We start from the raw sequence: 20,732 nt of genomic DNA, 5'->3' as shown, positions 1-20,732 counted from the left end.
TAAAGGGGTGCTTGAGGAGAAATTAGTGGGGCGGACAGTAAATTTAGGGAATTTTAAATTTGGAAATTATAGGTTAATAGGGCACGGAGGGTTTAATGTTTATTGAAATTTGGGGGTAATTTAATTAAAGTTTTATGTAGTTTTTGGTTAATTAAAATATTTCCCATTTATTTCTATGGGATTGGATTAATTAAAATGGAGCTGGAGCAGTGCTGAGCAACATTCCACTTGTCAGTGGAATGTGGGAATAGGCTGGTGATAGGCTAAGAGGGACATGGAATGGGAAGCCAGGGTCTGGTTACCTGGGAGACGGGGCTGGTTGGCAGTTACAGAGAGAGTCTGGCAGTGAAAGCGTGTGGATGTGCTGCTATGAGTGGGAAAATCAGAGAGGAATTTTGTGGAAAGAGAAACGTGTGTGAGAGAGAGAGTGATAAAAGTGTCTAAATGGGAGTGAGAGTAACGGTGTGAGAGAGCTAGTGTAGAGCTTGTATGATTCTGTGATACATAGTGGCTGTCAGACTCTCTTGCATAGCATAGGGATATAAAAACAAAATAGCTAGGCTTGGAAGTGTTAGGGATTGTTATAGTTATTTTTATTTTGTTAGTTGTAGCTGGCCACAGTATTTGTTAATATGCCCTTACAGTGAAAAGGATGTTCCAGAAAGCAGGAAAGACAGGGTTTTGCCTACTTTAAGTTGCTTAAGCGTGAGGTTTAGGGGGAACCTTCGACCAGACGGGACCGGCAGATGATCAGAAACCGACAAGGGCCCCGACGCAAGAAAGACTTCTGTGAACTGCGGCAACACCTGACAGCTAAGTGAACTGGGTTAAATAGTGCGAGGAAAACACAAAGAATCAAATTCCTAATAGAAATAGCCACACCCACATAAAAATGGGAAAGAGAGGATAGAGAAAAAAACTGTTTTTTTTAAAGGCATTGGGTGAAAAACATTAAACACTTGGACTCCTGTGGTCATATAAAGGGATACTTTGAAAAGTAAGGGATAATGGTTTATATGTACTTATCTGAATTTCTTCCATGGTGTTGATATTGGAAGAGATTTCTGAAACAGAAAGAGTGACAAAGGGTTAAAAGGATATTCGTTTATGAAATGTAAAAAAAAAACCGCATGTACTTCAAATGGTATAGGTTAAGCTATAAAAATTATTTGACAATTCTTAGATTCAAATATATGTTTTTGTTAGCAAATAAATTCAAATCTTATTAATCTTCATTAGTAGGACTGTTTCCTTCCAACATCAGGGTAAATCTAATTTTAGTTTCTTTTCCCCTTTCACTCCTTGGGGGTGGAAGGCGAGGTTAGTGACCTGTAAGGCTCTCAGTTTCAGTGGTGTGAGCTCAGAACTAGGACACGACTACAACTACAGAAAATCTGATCTCACACATTTTTACTGAAATTCAGGGGGATCCATTACATTTAAACCACTTGATTCTGTGTCTAATACAACTGGTAGTTAGGCAAAGGTACCTTCACCTGCTATTTTGGGTGTATCTGGAGGATAAAGCTGAGTTCTCACAGACACATTTCAGTCCTTCCTTTCCCAAGAGAGGATTATTCATAACAATGTGATACTGTGTTAACCTGAAGTGAAGATGTTGGGCTGGCCTTCAAAAGCTGCTCAGAAATATATTGCATTCTGCTTAAATTATAGGTGGAATAAAAATGTTGAAATGAAATAAATGTTAAGTTAGATCAATAAACAGGCATTTGCCTTATTTTCCATTTTAATTTCTATTTATTAACCAAGAATGGATTGTCAAAAAGTCCTTGTACCCATGGGACAGGAGGAGGCAATGTTCTGTTGTGGATTAGGAATTTATTGATAGACAACAGAGGGTAGGGTTAAATTGCCAATTCACTTAGTGGAGAAGTGTGAATACTGGAGTGCCCCAGAGATCTGTAAAGGGACCGGTGCTATATTGTACTGATCTACAAATGGGAATGACGAGTGAGGTAATTAAATTTGCAGATGACGCAAAGCTGTTAAAATGCATGCGGATTGTGAAAAATTGCAGGAAGACCTTAGGAAGTTGGAAGACTGGGAATCCTAATAGCAGATGAGATTTAATGTTGGCAAGTGCAAAGTGATACACATTGGGAAGACTGCCAATCCCACCAACAGCCAGCCTGCCCGCTACCTGTGCGAATGGAACCAGGCCAGCAAACGACTGCCAGTGACAGACACCCCTGCTGCCCGTGAAACAGGGCTAGCCTGCCAGCGTTCTGAACATCCATCAGAACAGCACAAGAGGTAAGAGGAAACCCGACGCCCACAGCATCCGCTATAACACACAACCAGATGTGAACATGAAAGCACGAAAAGCTAAGTGGTTGTAAACCCTTTATTTGTTCAGCAATCCCACAAAGATGCACTCCATCTTTCAACTCCTATTTCCTTTGCATCTTGTGCTCCCTCTGCCTGCTGTTCTTCAACTTATCATTCACCTTTTATGGTAATGGGCTGAAAAAGGGGGCAGGGTGGGAGAAGAGAGAAAGGAGATGCCACATGGGGGGGGGGGACCAACTGATAGTGTGCAGGGGGGCACCAGAGACCCTAGGCATGAACCTGCTTGGGTAAATTACTTTACCCTCCTTTGCCTCAGGTACAGGCATAGTCTGTAAGCCTTTTGGAGACGGGGAACTACCTACTGTATATGAACTGATTTCTACAACAGTTTCCTCCTATGAGAAGGAATACTGAGAAGCCTTCTAGGACTGTACAACTTGTTACTGATACTGGAGTGCCACAAGTTAGGCCTGGCCAATTCTTCAAATGCTGACCAAGGATGGTGATTGAGAGTTTGACTGCTTGAGCACTTGCTGTGAGAAGAAGTGGCAGAAAGCCATCTGGAACTGTAAGATTTGCTATTTGCTGCAAATTTTGCACTGAGCTGAGGCACACTGAGTTGGTTTCACCCACTCGAGTGGCATCATATCTTGGTTGGCTTTTTAAGCACTAACCCTGGGAGGGATGACAGGCACATCTCCAAAGTAGGTGTGACAAAAGGGGATTGCCCCTTCATGTGCACCACAGCACATATCACAATATTACGTTTGGATGCTTCAGATAGAAAGTTGATTACTTTGGCTGGAATTGTTTGTATGAATATTGTAACTGATGCTGGAGGTCTAGAGTTGACATGTCCACATCACACCATTTTTGCAAAAACTTCACTGGCTACCAGTACAATAGAGGGCTAAATTAAAAACTTTATGTCTGATCTTCAAGGCCTTTAAAGGAAATGGCCCCGAGTGCTTGAAGAACAGCATGACCCTCTAAACACCTCCAAGGACACTAAGGTCCTCCCAAGGGGTATCCCTAACCACACCCTCTCCAACATATTTATCCACTTCTACCCTAGCTGAGATAACATTTTATCATCTCTCTGACCTCATGTGCAACTTTCTTTAAATTAGTCACCTTATACCATACTTTGTATTGTTTGAATATTTTTACTGCTAAAATTGTCTATTGCTTATGTTTGATTTATTCTTACTGAACACCGCCTTGAGTGAATTCTTTCAAAAAGACAGTAAATAAATCCTAATAAATACATAATAAATACTTGTGTGCATTTAGGGGGTGCAATTAAGATGGGTCTTGGGAAAATACTGGTTATAATTATGTGTTGTGAGGTTCTGGGAGGGAGAAGGGGGTCATTATGAGAAAAGTATAATTTCAGTTGAAGGAGAGGGGTAGAGGAAATGGATAAGAGAGAATGTCAGTTCTTATCCTTTAAACTGTGAAGATGTCTATACATGTTATTATGAGGATGGAATAATATAATGAGAATGTGAAGCAAGGAATGAAAAAGGGGAGAGAAAAGGTAAGGGAGTCTATTTTGGTATCAGTCCATAAAATTAGAAAATCACCTACACCCAAGCTATAAGTTATGTCCTGATCAATGTTAGATTGCTTTGTAATAAGATTCCTGTCCTTCAAGATCTTATTCTTATTCTTTTTAGAAGGAGCAAAAGAGGATGGAGGTCACGTGACAAGATGGTGGCACATTAGTTTGTGGTCTGTGAGCTCCTGAAACTTGTTTCCCATAACATTACCTTTTTATCCAAAATGCCCCATACCAAGCGGAAGGGATTAGTCAGAGGCGAGACCTCGAAGCCTAGACCCCCCGGTGGGCAACAGACGATGGAGAGATACGCCACAACTACATCTACCCCAATATCCGGGAGAAGTCCTGCTGCCTCGTTGGAAGGAGACCCTCGGGGCTTGGGACTTGATGTCACCTTGTCTCCCCCGGAATTCGAACCGCCGCCCCAACCCGAAGGACGCCCTCTCCAGCATGAGACTCTGGGACCGGAAGTGGTGACACAGGGCCCCACGGATCGAGGAGTGGAGGGGGCAAAAACCGACGGAGGGAAGGGAAAGGAAGTTTCCCTTCCTGAGCAAAGAGCTCCATTTACTAGGTCTGGGACGGTGACACTGGAGAGTATCTAGAATGCTCTACAGCGTTTGGATACTTCAGTAGCCAATTCCACGAAAGAAATTTCATCACTTGTAAGTAAAGTGGATTTGCTTTCTAAAACTATGGAAAATACAAAGCAAGAATTTAATCTGCAGGTGTCGGATTTAAAACAAGAAATGAAGAACTTACAGGAATTTAAAGTGACAACAGTAAGAGATAGGACTTTTCTCCATCGAAAATTAGAACAAATTGAAAACTTTCATCGTAGATTAACACTACGTTTTTTGAATTTCCCAAGGTCCTTGGGAGTTAGCCCACTGGACGCATTTAAGAAATATTTGTTGGAAGTATTACATTATTCCCCTGAAATGTTCCCACCAATAAACAAGATTTACTATATACAACCAAAGAAAGTATCTGAAGTACAGTCAGATCCAGGGGCTCCCGAACAGCCAAAAAACAAGGATATTATGAATCTAACTGATTTTCTAGAAACTTCTATGACCGAAGACTCTGAAAGACTGACATTATTAGTGAACTTTGTATTTGAACAAGATCTGGAGGCGATTAAACGCCTTTATTTTAGAAATGCAAACTCACTTTTCTTGGGAAAAAAAATATGGATGTTCCCAGACGTAACTAAATTAACCCAGGAGAGAAGGAAAGCTTTTCTGTCTCTTAGGGCTGAAACTACAGCTCTGGGAGCATCTTTTTACCTCAATTACCCATGCAAATGTGTGGTTAAATTTCTAGGAATAAAATATGTGTTTTTTCAACCAGAACATCTTAGTGAATTTGTAAAAATTAAAAAATTGGCTACTGGGTAGATTTAGTTCAATGATATCTAGATGGATAGATGTGTGCTAAGCTATATAATTTGATTTTGTTTTTGCTTTAAACTTCTCCTGTTGTATTTCCTTCATGTGGCCTCCTAATATTGTGGTTAATTTACCAAAGTTCTTTATATATTCTGGTCCGCATTACCAATGCAAGTTTATGTATGACTTGTAAATGTATTATAAAAGCATTAAAGAAAAAAAAAAAGAAGGAGAAAAAGAGGCACTCAGGGAGGACAAGGCCATAGTGGAGAAACGAAATGAATTCTTTGTTTCACTCTATAAGGAAGAAGATGTAAGAGATCTGCCTGTAGTGGAAATAGTTTTAAAGGCTGATGATGTGGATGAACTGAAAGAAATCACTGTGAAACTGCATAAGTACATAGGTACATAAGTATTGCCATACTGGGACAGACCGAAGGTCCATCAAGGCCAGCATCCTGTTTCTAACAGTGGTCAATCCAGGCAAGATCCCAAAAAAGTACAAAACATTTTATGCTGCTTAACCTAGAAACAAACAATTGTGCCTGTGCTCTGTCGAGCATCAAAATATAACAAAATATTTAAACACACATGAATACAAGTGTATTGCTTCTTCAGCTTATTGAGAGTGGAGTAGTCTCATATATAACACACGATAAAGATTATTTGATTTTTCACCCAATGACTGGGTGTATTATCTGTGTGTATTGTCTAATCATTGACTTAACCTCCACCACCCTTTGCTAATCTTATATATGAAAATATATTTCTGTTTATCAATATGCTATCATCTAATTTTATGCAGCACTTAGCTTGAACAAGTTGGTGCTCTTAAAACCAACTTGTTCAAGCTAAGTGCTGCATAAAATTAGATGATAGCATATTGATAAACAGAAATATATTTTCATATATAAGATTAGCAAAGGGTGGTGGAGGTTAAGTCAATGATTAGACAATACACACAGATAATACACCCAGTCATTGGGTGAAAAATCAAATAATCTTTATCGTGTGTTATATATGAGACTACTCCACTCTCAATAAGCTGAAGAAGCAATACACTTGTATTCATGTGTGTTTAACCTAGAAACAAGCAGTGGATTTTCACCAAGTCCATTTTAAAAATGGTCTATGGACTTTTCCTTTAGGAAGCCAGTCAAACCTTTTTAAAACCCCGCTAAGCTAACTACTTTTACTACATTCTCTGGCAACAAATTCCAGAGTTTAATTACACATTGAGTGAAGAAATATTTTCTCTGATTCATTTTAAATTTACTACTTTGTAGCTTCATTGCATGCCACCTAGTCCTAATATTTTTGAAAAGAGTAAACAAGTGATTCACGTCTACCCATTCCACTCCACTCATTATTTTATAGACCTCTAGTATATCTCCCCTCAGCCGTCTTTTCGCCAAGCTGAAGAGCCCTAGCCGCTTCAGTCTTTCCTCATAGGGAAGTCATCCCATCCCCTTTATCATTTTTATTGCCCTTCTCTGTACCTTTTCTAATTCCCCTTTTCTAATTTTTGAGATGCGGTGATCAGAATTGAACACAATATTCGAGGTGCAATCGCACCATGGAGCGGTACAATAGCATTATAACATCCTCATTTCTGTTTTCCATTCCTTTCCTAATAATACCTAACATTCTATTTGCTTTCTTAGCCACAGCAGCACACTGAGCAGAAGGTTTCAATGTATCATCAACAACGATGCCGAGATCCCTTTCTTTACACAGCTATAATTCGGGTTCCTCTTTCCCACATGCATCACTTTGCACTTGCTCACATTAAACGTCATCTGCCATTTAGACGCCCAGTCTCCCAGTCTCGTAAGGTCCTCTTGTAATTGTTCCAAATCCTCCCATGATTTAACTATTTTGAATAACTTTGTGTCATCAGCAAATGTAATTACCTCACTAGTTACTCCTATCTCTAGATCATTTATATATATGATAAAGAGCAGCGGTCCCAGCACAGACCCCTGAGAAACCCCACTATCTACCCGTCTCCATTGAGAATACTGACTATTTCTCTTTTAACTAGTTTTTATCCACAATAGGACATTACCTCCTATCCCATGACTTTCATGAGGTACTTTGTCAAATGCCTTGTGAAAATCTAGATACAAAATATTGACCGGCTCAACTTTAACCACATGTTTGTTCACCCCTTCAAAGAAATATAATAGAGGCGAGGCAAGATTTCCCTTCACTAAATCCATGTTGGCTTTGTCTCATTAATCCATGCTTTTGAATATGCTCTGTAATTTTGTTCTTTATAATAGTCTCTACCATTTTGCCCGGCACCGACATCAGGCTCACCGGTCTATAATTTCCCGGATCTCTTCTGGAACCTTTTAAAAAAATCGGTGTTACATTGGCCACCCTCCAATCTTCTGGTACCATGCTTGATTTTAAAGATGAAATACATATTACTAACAATAGTTCTGCAAGTTCAATTTTCAGTTCTATCAGTATTCTGGAAGATGTTTTGAGCCAAATTGCCAAATTAAAGAGTAGTAAATCACCTGGACTGGATGGTTTACATCCAAGGGTACTAAAAGAACTGAAGCATGAAATTGCTGATCTGTATCTCAAAACAAATATAGCAGAATTAGAAAAGGTTCAAAGAAAAGCAACCAAAACAATAAAAGGGATGGAATTCCTCCCATATGAGGAAAGGCTAAAGAGGTTAGGGCTTGGAAAAGAGATGGATGAGGGGAGATATGATTGAGGTCTACAAAATCCTGAGTGTTGTAGAACAAATAGAAGTAGACCAATTTTGTACTTGTTCCAAAAGTACAAAGACTAGGGGACACTCAAGGAAGTTACATGGAAATACTTTTAAAACAAATATTCACTCAGCAAATAGTTAAGCTCTGGAGTTCTTTGATGGAGGATGTGGTAACAGGCAATGGTTTGGACAAGTTCCTGGAGGAAAAGTCCATTGCCTGTTATTAAGACAGACATGGAGGGGCATAATTGAACAAAAACGTCTATCTCCATGGGCGTTTATCTCCGAGAATGGGTCCGTGAAGGGGCGGACCGAACCGTATTTTCGAAAAAAATAGACATCCATGTTTTATTCGACAATTTGTGAGCTGGGCGTTTTTGTTTTTCAGTGATAATGGAAAATGAAAGCGCCCAGCTCAAAAACGAATAAATCCAAGGCATTTGTTTGTGGGAGGGGCCAGGAGTCGTAGTGCACTGGTCCCCCTCACATGCCAGGACACCAACTGGGCACCCTAGGGGGCACTTTTACAAAAACAAAAAAAAAGGTAAAAGAGCTCCCAGGTGCATAGCACCCTTCCCTTGTGTGTTGAGCCCCCCAAATCCCCCTCAAAACCCACTGCCCACAAGTCTACACCATTACTATAGCCCTAAGGGGTGAAGGGGGGCACCTACATGTGGATACAGTGGGTTTGGGGGGGTTGGACGACTAAGCATTAAGCAGCACAATTGTAACAGGTAGGGGGGGATGGGCCTGGGTCCACCTGCCTGAAGTCCACTGCACCCCCTAACAACTGCTCCAGGGACCTGCATACTGCTGCCAGGGAGGTGGGTATGACATTTGAGGGTGAAAATAAAAAGTTGTGAAACATCATTTTTTGTGGTGGGAGGGGGTTAGTGACCACTGGGGGAGTCAGGGGAGGTCATCCCCGATTCCCTCTGGTGGTAATCTGGTCATTTAGGGCACTTTTTGGGGCCCTATTCGTGAAAAAACAGGGTCCAGGAAAAGTGCCCTAAATTCTCGCTAAAAACACATATTTTTTTTCCATTATCGGCGAAAGGCGCCTATCTCTGATCGGCCGATAACCACGCCCCAGTTCCGCCTTCACCACGCCTTTGACACGCCTCTGTCAACTTTGTACGCTTCCGCGATAGAGTGCAGTTGAAAACGTCCAAAATCGGCTTTCCATTATACCGATTTATTCGTTTTTGTGAGATAAACGTCTATCTCCCAATTTGGGTCGAAATTTAGGCGTTTTTCTCTTTCAATTATAAGGTGGACGGGGAAGCAACTGCCCTGGGATTTGTAGCATGGAATGCTGCCATGATTTGGGTTTCTGAGAAACAGAAAACAGTACAGAGAGGGCAGTACAATTTAAAAAAACAGTGTTTTGCCATTACAACCCATCTTCGCTACACAGATAATAATTATCTTCAAAAGGATATTTAAATACATTCATTGGGTATAGTTATGTAATATCACTCTATGCTTTTATATACATATTATTAAGTGCAATATACAGAATTATTTAATTCTATAATATCAATATAATTGATCACATATATATAATTATATTCTGTGCAAATATGTAATTCATATCTTTGACACAACTTCATAACAGAATGGCTATTATGATTTAAAATTTAAAATTATATTTTCTTAATTATGTTTCAATTTTTGTTTTTCAAATATTGTTTTTTAATGATTGTTTTTTAATTAATGCTTTTTAATTACTGTTTTAAACAATTTAAATCTATATGTGTTTATTTTATGTTTTTATCTGTTTCTCAGTATTGTTGTTCTGATTGATATATTTATGTATGTTTAATACAGACCCCTGACGCAGGCGCTAGGTGCCGAAACACAGCCTGTGTCGGGTCTATCTTGGAATATCAACAGTTGTTAATAAAGAATCGTGTCCCATTTTCCTAAGGCTCTTGGTGCTTCTGTGGTTTTCATGATTTGGGTTTCTGCCAGGTACTTGTGACCTGGCTTGGCCACTGTTGGAAACACGATACAGGGCTAGATGGACCATTGGTCTCACCCAGTATGGCTACTCTTATGTTTTTTATCCTGCCCTGGATTTTGTATGGTTAAAGAATCTTGGTTAGGAATCCATGATGGCATATTCAGGGGCCCTTTTAATAAGCTGTGCTATAAAGTGGCCTATGCTATAAACAGCATGTGGGTTTCCCGTGCTCTGAGGCAAATTTTAGCGTAGCTCTAAAATGTCTGTATTTTCTATTTCCCAATTAGCGCATTGCCATTAGCACGGGAGTCCCTACCAACAGCAGTTTTCTAGGTGGTAAGGGCTCCTGTATTGGGCACACCTACTCTCCATCCTCAAACACGTCTCCATTGCTAAAAAATAAAAAGTATTTTTTAGTGCATGGTAAAGGCACACAGATCTGTAAACTACTGTTGGACGCCTGAGCACGCCCTGGGATGGTAGATTTTAACCTGTGTTAAGCATGTGTTATTGCATGCCACAGCTTACTAAAAGGGCCCTTTAATCACCTATGTTCAGAAGGGTACCAAAGATTTAAACAAATATGGGATCATAAAGGTCTACCTTGCCCAAAAGCACCTCTTCCCCCAGGAGCTGGAGAAAGCTTTCTGGTACAAATAGGCTATTGTGCACAGGGGTGGGGAGTGGGCACTGGCAAGAGTTGTATAATTTGATACAGCTGTTTTCAGAGATGATCCAAATGTTCAAGGACTCATATTACTCAGGGATTTTAATGTGACATGTGATCAATTTCTGCAAGTTAATAGCTATGGTTGATCCTGTGTGTGCTGCACAAAGGTTTAGGACAGGTTATACATAGCCCAATTCATCAAGCTGGAAATGTACTGGATCTTGTGTTCTGCTAGTTCTCAGGAAATGCGGGGCAGATCCTGACTAAAGTTATGGTGCAGAAAGTCCCCAGGCCGGTCATGATGTAACTAGGAAAAAGCACAAACTTACAGTGTCTGCATTTTCAGAGTCTTTACAGTGTATACCTCTAGGTCCCTAACATAAGTAGGCACATACCTGACATCAAAATCTCTTTTTGAAAATACTAACTCCTCCTCAAATCATAAGTCAGGAACCTTGGAATACAGCTGATTCCCCGAATCCTAGCAAAAAGATATAGGAGCAGGATACAGGAACACTTATACTGATCCCCCCAATCCAAGCAACCTTCAAGAGCTGCTTCTATCATTTGCATCAACTATGCTGCCTCTCTCCTTTGTCACATTTGTGCATCATGACTGGATTTCTAGAATGAATTCTACACTGGTCTAACTATAAAGGGTCTACACCAGCTCCAATTGATTCAGAATGCTGCAGCAAGGCTAATAAAAGGCTGTAAGCAATGTGACCATATCACACCATTTTTGCAAAACCTTTAGTGGTTACCGGTACAATACAGGGCTAAATTTAAAACTCTATATCTTATCTTCAAGGCCCTTAAAAGAAATGGCCCAGAGTACTTGAAGAACAGGATATTCCTCTACACACCTTCAAGGTCACTAAGGTCTTTCCAAGGAGTATTCTTAACCATACTCTCTCCAAAGAACATCATGCAATGTGATACCCACCAGTGAGCCTTCTCCGGAGCAGCCCTCACACTCTGAAATGCACTACCTGAAAACTGTCACTTAACACAAGACTATCAGGCTTATTTTCGAAAAAGAGAAGGTCATCCATCTTTCGACATAAATCAGAAGATGGACGTTCTTCTCTCAGAGATGTCCAAATCGGTATAATCGAAACCCGATTTTGGACATCTCCAACTGCAGTTCGTCGCAAGGACGTCCAAATTTCAATGGGGGCGTGTCGGAGGCATAGCGAAGGCAGGACTTGGGCATGCCTAACACTTGGACGTCTTTGACCCATTATCAAAAAAAGCAAGGACGTCCCTGACGAACACTTGGACGTTTTCACCCGGACGTGTTTTTTTTACGAATAAGGCACAAAAAGGTGCCCGAATGACCAGATGACCACTGGAGGTAATCGGGGATGACCTCCCCTTACTCCCCCAGTGGTCACTAACCCCCTCCCACCCTCAGAAAACATCTTTAAAAATATTTCGTGCCAGCATCTATTCAGACAAATCCGCAACCAAGCGGAGAACTCGAACACCCCCCGGGAGAAAACAGGTATAGGAGAAAGTGGGATGTTTGACCACGGAACACCAAAAACTGGATTTGGTGTTCCGTGGTCAAACATCCCACTTTCTCCTATACGTGCCAGCATCTATTCCAGCCTCAGATGTCATACTCAGGTCCATGGCAGCGCATGCAGGTCCCTGGAGCAGTTTTAGTGGGTACTGACATGCACTTCAGACAGGCGGACCCAGGCCCATACCTCCCCTACCTGTTATGTTTGTGGAGGAAACAGCAAGCTCTCCAAAACCCTCCACAAACCCACTGTACCCATATATAGGTGCCCCCCTTCACCCCTAAGGGCTATGGTAGTGGTGTACAGTTGTGGGTAGTGGGTTTTGGGGGGATCAGCACACAAGGTAAGGGAGCTATAGCCTATGTTCCAGGGAGCATTTTATGAAGTCCACTGCAGTGCCCCCTAGGGTGCCCGGTTGGTGTCCTGGCATGTCAGGGGGACCAGTGCACTACAAATGCTGGCTCCTCCCATATCCAAATGCCTTGCATTTGGACATTTTTGACATGGACATCTTTGGTTTCGAAAATCGCCGAAAGTCAGAAACGTCCAGATCCAAGGATGCCCAAATTTAGGGACGTCCAAATTTAAGGATTTGGACATCCCTGGCGGTATTTTCAAAAGAAAGATGAACGTCCATCTTTTTTCGAAAATACAGGTTTTCCCACCCCTGGATTTTGACATTTTGGAAAGACGTCCAAATCGAAACTTGGATGTTTCTTTCGAAAATGCCCCTCTCACATCTACTTCAGAATGGAGGTCAAAGCTTGGTTCTTCACCCAGGCCTTTAATGGAAGAAGTAACTACCTTGCTAGTCACACACACATAAGGTGTGACATCAGCTACACATACTGTATCAGGACTTGCTTATCCACTCCTGTCCTAGTTGAGTGTTATACCCCAAGCGAGGCTTGAGGGTGGACTTGCATAATAACACAGCCGGATAAAGGTATATAAACAAAATCAAATGTTTTATTAATGAAATCCTGAGGCCTATTACATCACAGGTTCAGGAACACAAGGTGAAATGATTCTGTAGTTCAGTAAATACAGTCTTAAGCAGGCCTCTGGCTGGCAAACTCAAAACAAGGTCTATAAGTTCTTTTAGTTCTTCAAGTTCTTCAAGGCTTGTTAGTCTCAAATCAGGAAACAAAAGTGGCTTACCTCATCCAGGTCACAATCATTAGACATAAGCTGTAGTGCCATATACTGGGGCTTCCATTATTCCTTCCCTGGGCCTCCTTAATGTTAGTCTGGCCCTGCCTTCCTCCTGGGGTGGGGCCAGTGATCTTAAGGTGGCTATTCTTAAGGGTGAGAGGCAGTGTTCTATAAACCCCCTCACATACTCTCCACTTCAGCTTAACCATACCCGGTTGAGTGTCTGCCATTTCAGGGCCCATCTCTCAGGACAAAAAGTCCCCATTAGTATACTCTCGGCCCACCCAATGTTTCACCTGATAGCTAAAAATCTGAAGGCTAAGGAACCAGCGCATTATACATGCATTTGAATCTTTATGTTAAGCCTTCCACTGAATGGGTTGATGGTCATTAAGTTTCGGACCAATAGATAGTATTGGAACATCTCCAGTGCCCACTTGATAGCTAGAGCCGCTTTCTCAATCACCGCATAAGTTTTCTCTCTCAGGGACAGCTTCCAACTAATGTATGCCACCGGGTGGTCTTCACCATCTACTTCCTGGGCCAGAATGACCTTGAGTCCAACTTCTGATGCATCAGTTTGCATAAAGAAGGGCCGGTTAAAGTCCAGTCTGACCAGCACCGGCTCTGAGCAAATAGCCCTCTTCAGAGTTTGGAAGGCAACATCCAACTCTTCAATCCAGTTTATCATCTCTGGAACCTTCTTCTGCAGTAGGCGGGTCAGCGGTTCAGCTGTCTAAGCAAACCCAGGAATAAACTGGCGGTAATAACCAACAAGCTTGAGGAAGGCTCGTTCTTGCTTCTTTGTCTGGGGTACTGGCACCTGAGTGCCTCTACCTTCCAGATCTGGTGCCTCACTTGTCCTTTCCCGACGGAGTACACCAGGTACTGGACTTCTTGTGACCAGAAGAAACTTTTCTGTTATTTTTACTTCTACATCTCTTAACAAAATCAAGAAATGTTTTGTGTTTCGTAAATATGAAAGAGGGAGCACCATTGATATTTGAGCCTTGGGGATTAAATACATCTGTGGAATAGACAGCATTATTATAAATGAGCATGTTTAGAGAACTGTTTATGGTCCCTCTTAGTGCTCTGTAGTTGGATGCGAGTATATTGATGAGGTATTAGATGAGGAGCACTGTGACTGGCTGTGGAGATGTTGCCATCCTTTTTTTAATCAGATGCCAATCTGGTAAAAGGGTTCATCAGTGAAGCATGATGTGAGAAGCGGTGAGTAAGAGGCTCAGCGCTGGTAAGAAGTTGGGGAACTTTGCCTTTGAAGACCTTTGCTAGTTTTGATATTAACCCTGAGGATGTCCTTTTTATTTCATTGTTTTCAGACAGCATATGAATGTTTTGGCATGCAGGAGGTTTCCCCTTGAAAAAGCTATTAAGCGAAACGGGACCCCGTTGGGAAGAATTAAATAAGTGCTATATTGCCTTTGATATTTTCTGCTGATTCAAATGCATTTGGATATCAGTGGATAGACATCTGCCACATAAAGGTTAAAATGAAAATTACAAAGACACAAATAAAACACACAATGGGTGTAAGATTTGGAGGTTTTTCTGGCTAATGATGAATGAAATGTCTGTGCAATACTAAGATTCTTGAAAATTGAAGATTCTTGAATATTTTCAATGAGTACTGCAGACTTGAGGCCTTTTCCTCCAGTTTTGTTTTAAATTTTTAATAAGCCTAGCATTGGTGTATATATACCACAGTAGTGTTGATGAAGATTTATTCTTATTATCTGTGGAGAAGTCTGATTGCTTTGAAGTGTATCAATAGATGTGCACCTTGGTTCTCAGAAACATTGAGGAGAATGAATCTGGAGGTATGGAAGATGGTGCAATTCAGAAGTATTAAATGTTAAATTGGCATATAAGAAATAGGCCATGTATTATAAGATCAATTCTATAAATGGGCTTTTTGAATTAGGGGCATAGAAGGCATTTAAATGGAGCCCATTCTATAAAGGGAAATAGTTGCTTACTTTCCTTTATGAATATTTTATTTATTTGAAATATTTACAGTCCACTCTATCCCACTGTTCATGATGAGGTACAAAAAACATAGCCCACAATTTTTGAGTGTCAGGTCATGTCTGGGAACCAGCATTGAATATTGGGGGCTACATATGGGTGGACGAGCAGTGGAATTTACACAGGCTCAACTGACATTCAGCCAAGACCCACAAAAGAGTTATGCAGGCCTGGTTGAATATCAGGCCAGGACCTGCATATGCTTTTTTAAAAAATTTGGAGCCCCCTGAGCCCCCAATGTATCCCTCTCTCCCCTCCCCAAGCCATGGCCACAAGCCACTTCCTCTCCCCCCAAACACCCCCAACACCTCAGTAGTTCAGGTAGCCATCCCTCCGGGGCTACCTTGATCTCTGGTGGCCCGGAGGTGGTCATTGGGGCAGGAGCAGAGTCCCCTCACTCCTGCTCCTTGCAGTGCCTTTTCAAAATGGCTGCCACAGCCTCTCATGGTACTTCATGTAGTACCTGAGCTGCAGCGAGAGGTCATGGCAGTCATTTTGGGAAGATGCTGTAGGAGGCAGGAGCAAGGGGGCTGTGCTCCTTCCTCCAACGACCACCACTGGAACACCAGGGATCAAGGTAGGCCCAGGGGGAGCTACCTGAACTACTGAAGTTTTGGCAGTTGGGGGCGGAGGTGTTTGGGAGGAAGGGGGAGTGGCTTGTGGACACAGGCAGGGAGAAGGGGGAGGGGAGAGGGGGATGTGTCAAGGGTTTGGGGGGTTCCAATATTCAGCATAAGCCCCGGCTCCTCCCCAACACGCCCCCTGGCCTACCCCTGACTAGCCCACTTTTTTTCAAGGACAGGCGATGTAAGTGGATCAGAGCCTCTCCAGCCCACTTAAATTGCTCTGAATATCAGCCTTATATATACTAAAACATGAAATAGCACCAATCATACAGTGAACAACCAATAGCAAATCAAAATCAAAGAAACATTATTAATCAACTGCTTGTGGAAATAAAAAAAGTATTTAACTGCTTTCTGAAGCGCAAAAGAGTTGTGGTGCTGCTTAATTAATCGGTGGAGTGTTCCAGATCCGAGATCCTTCAATTTGCAACATCACAGATTGATGAGAATCAAGTCTAATCTGTTTGCAAGAAGGAATTTCAAGTAACAATTTTTTTTGGCTGATTGTAAACTACATTGAGGGCAGTATATATTCAATGAAGAAGGGGCATCTTTATTCAACACTTTTAAAAATCAACATTAAGACTTTGAATCTAATTCTCCAACACATTGGAAGCTAATGTGGTTCTCGTAAGATCAGGGTGATATACTCAAAATGAAGGCTGCCACTGCCAGACAACAACCTGACAGCAGCATTGTGAGCAATTTACATGACACGCAGAGTCAATTTAGAAAGTCCCACCTATAGAGAATTACAATAAATCATTGCTGGTAATACTGTACGAAAATTGTCAAATGACAAAAGATTCTTTTAGTCTCCTTAACACTCTCAATATGAACAAAGTCTTTTGAACTACACTTTTAACTGGAGGCTTAAACAAATGCTTAGAGTCAAGCACACAATGTAAATACTTGCATTCAGATACAATATATCAATGTTATCGATTTTAACAAATGATGAAAGCTTCATCGAAACCAATTCTCTTGGTAAAAACAAAATTTGTGTTTTCCTAATGTTCAACTGAAATCTATTGGCTTTCATCCAGGTTTTCACCATTTGAAGACACATCACCAAAAAATAAACAGTACTCTCAACTTTTAACAGGTAAAAAGAATTGTATATCATCAGTGTAAAACCGATATTGCACACCAAGGCAAGAAAGAACCCTGCAGATGGGAATAATATACAACCAGAAAATAACCACAGAAAGAGCAAATCCCTGTGGCACACCTGTGGTGATAGGTATCTAGTCTGAGGTCTGTGATCCAGAACATAATTGAAAAAAATCAATCTGTGAGAAAAGTAGAACCAATCCCACACTGTGCCACCAATTCCTAATGACTTTAGCCTGTCTAACAAAATTGTATGATTAACTGTATCAAAAGCAGCAGAGATATAAAAAAAAAAACATCAGATACTCAGGGCTGCAATCAAAATTAGCATGAATGGAATCTATGACCGATATTAGTAAGGTTTCAATGTTTCGGTCTAAAACCATATTGTGTTAGGTCCAAGAGATTATGTACACCCAAAAAGTCTTGTAGCAGCATTGCCTTTTCTAATATTTTGCCATAAACATAAAAGATGAAATGGGCTGATAACTTTCTAATGCATTTGAATCAAGTTTTATTACTTTTCAACAATGGATGGATTGCTAATTTTTTGAAGGCTTTAAGAACTGACCCTTCATTCAAAGATTTATTTACAATAGAAGTGATTGGGCCTAATAAGTCTGTCTTTAAAAATGTAATTATAACAGGGGAACAACAATGAAGTGAACAATATGTGGGATTCACATTATTCGTGATTATTTTAATCTGGTTCTTAGAAACCTCAGCAAAGTCAGACGAAATTACCTCAACAGTATCAAATTGTATTTTTGATTTTGTGATTTTTATGTATGTTGTTTTGCTTGCCACCAAGTACTTTCCGATTGTGCTGATAATAAATATTTTAAATACATAAATAAATTGCTCTAGTAAAAGGTACTTTCAAAAGAAACCAAGAGATTGGAAAATTCTTCAACCACATGACAAGAGATAGTAAACGTAGAATTATCAAAGGCAGCCATTGTTAATTCTGGACCATTTAAAACAACTCCTGAGATGAAAAAGTAGCAGTGGCAAGTTTTGTCAAAATACATTTTCTTTGCATTTAATGTCAATTGTTGGTAAATAGTCAATTAGCCAGTCTATAAGAATCAGGATATTTCTGCCAAATGCATTTCTTTGGTCTCAAAAGCTGTTTAGCAAGTTTCAAATCTTCTGTGAACCAAGGAACAACTTTGTTTTGACTCACTTTCAAGAATATTAGTGTAAATGGGTGTATACAGTACAGGGTCAATATTCAAAGCAATTTAAATGGCTAGAAATGGCTCCTGACCATTTAAAATTGCCTGTTTGGGGTTAACCACTAATTTTCAGCAGCATTTAACTTGTAGTGTTGCTGAAAATAACCGGTTAGTGCCAGACTGAAAACTGGCTATTTTGGGAGCATTCTGGGGCAAAGTCAGCACTTGACCAGTTAAAATCAGTCCTATCATTATGCAGTTCACTATAGCTGGTTAAGTGCTTTTCTTTTTTTTAACTAAGGCACGCTAGTGTGTTTAGTGCATGTTAATAATCAGGATGTGCTACACACTAGAGACACCATATATTCCTATGGGCATCTCTACCATTTAGCGCATCCTAATCAGAGCGGGCTAAAAATGCTAGCGTACCTTAGTAAAAGACTTCCTAAGTGCTGAATAGTGCACCTAACCAGCTATTTATTTTTGTTACATTTGTACCCTGTGCTTTTCCACTCATGGCAGGCTCAATGTGGCTTACATATTGTATACAGGTACTTATTTGTACCTGGGGCAATGGAGGGTTAAGTGACTTGCCCAGGGTCATAAGGAGCTGCCTGTGCCTAAAGTGGGAATTGAACTCAGTTCCTCAAGACCAAAGTCCACCACCCTAACCACTAGGCCACTCCTATGGGGTCCTTTTACTAAAGGGTTGGTGCAGAACTACTGCCAGGCTACCGAGGGAGTCCAGTGGTATTTCCCACCCCCAGCACTCGCCATTTGTGGTGCTACAAAAATATTTTCTATTTTTGTAACACCAGTGCTTACTCGGCAGTATTCAGGCAGTGCTGTGCACTGCTCAGCTACCGCTGGGTTAGTGTGGGAGCTCTTACCGCCATCTCAATGGGTGGCGGTAAGTGCTCCCCTAGAAATTGCAGTGTGGCAATTGGTTTACTTACCACACGACCATTTCTTTTCCAGAACAAAAGACAGTCTTTTACCCGCTGTGGCAACAGGGGGGGGGGGGCTTCAGCATGTGTCGCTGATGCTAGTGCAAGCCCCCTTTTACTGCAGCTTAGTAAAAGGACCCCTGTGTTTTTGCTGGCTTTGTAAACCTGGAAATTCAATGCCAGAGCCTGGATATGGCCTGACATTGAATTTCTGGGGATAACGCCGCAACAGTCAGCAGAACACTGATCACTGCTGGCCGAATATGAGGCCCAACGCACGTGTGTGTAATTAGTTAAGAACACTTAAGGCAACCATAGAACTGGTGTTAATGTTCATGTCTAAATTCTGGAGATAAGTACATAGCATAGTATTCCATAAGTTGCATACATAAGTTTGCACCCCACCCATGCTTTCTCCAGACTCCGCCCACGTGAACACGTACCTACAAAAGCAATAACATAAAGCTTAAATGTAAGTCTCCGAGGCTGTTGCTGGTACATGCTGTGATTGTTTTTTTGCAGGAGTGCTCTCCCCTAATAAAGCTTTCTGTGAAAGCTTCTGTCTGGAGTGGTTTAGCTGTTAAATGCCTTCATATTCATAGCTGTTGGGTTCCTCTGTATACCATCATAAGTACATAAGTACCACCATACTGGGAAAAGACCAAGGGTCCATCAAGCCCAGCATCCTGTCTCCGACAGCGGCCAATCCAGGCTTCAAGAACCCGACAAACTCCCCCCCCCCAACAAAAAATGTAATAATGTTCAATGGACTTTTCCCTCAGGAATCTGTCCAAACCCCCTTTAAATTCCGTAAGGCCAGCTGCTGTCACTACATTCTCCGGCAACCAGTTCCAGAGTCTAACTACACGCTGAGTAAAGAAAAACTTTTGGAGATAGGACGTGGGGCTTAATGACCTATTGCTTTGTCTCAGTATGGCATCACTTATGTTGTTAAGGAGACAGAGGTAGAAGATGGAGGGATAGGATAGGAGGCAGAAGAGAGGAGGGGGAGGAGTAAGAGGCTAAAGAGAGAAAGCTGGAAAAAATGGGAGGAGATAGGACCGGATGCTGGAGAAGAGAGGACCCCTTCCCCTACCCCTGTCACTCACTCGCAAAAATGATGGGCCCAGTCATAAGATATTGCCACACATGTCTCAGGAAATATTAGAGGGAGTATTGTTGTGCAGCCTGTTTAGAAATTTTCCCCTAGATCATTGTAATCAGAACCAATTATTTAGAGTCTTCTGCTAAAGATCAAATGTAGCTAATTATGTGCACTGCTTTTTTTTCAGATGATGTGGTTTCACACTGATATGGCCATATTTTTTTCAGTCTATTAAAGCTAATTAAGATTTAGCAAAATGATTAATTATGATTGCCCTATATACCCACACTAGTTCTGGAGGGAGGTTTTTAATTGAATTTAATTGGGCTTTTCCTTTTTCTCTCTCTCTCTTTAATTAAGAGAACATGAATAATTACGCATTCCTTTTCCCGTTC

This window comes from Microcaecilia unicolor, chromosome 2 (genome assembly GCF_901765095.1).
Source record: "Microcaecilia unicolor chromosome 2, aMicUni1.1, whole genome shotgun sequence".
Lineage (NCBI taxonomy): Eukaryota > Metazoa > Chordata > Amphibia > Gymnophiona > Siphonopidae > Microcaecilia > Microcaecilia unicolor.
This window is presented reverse-complemented; position numbering follows the sequence as displayed.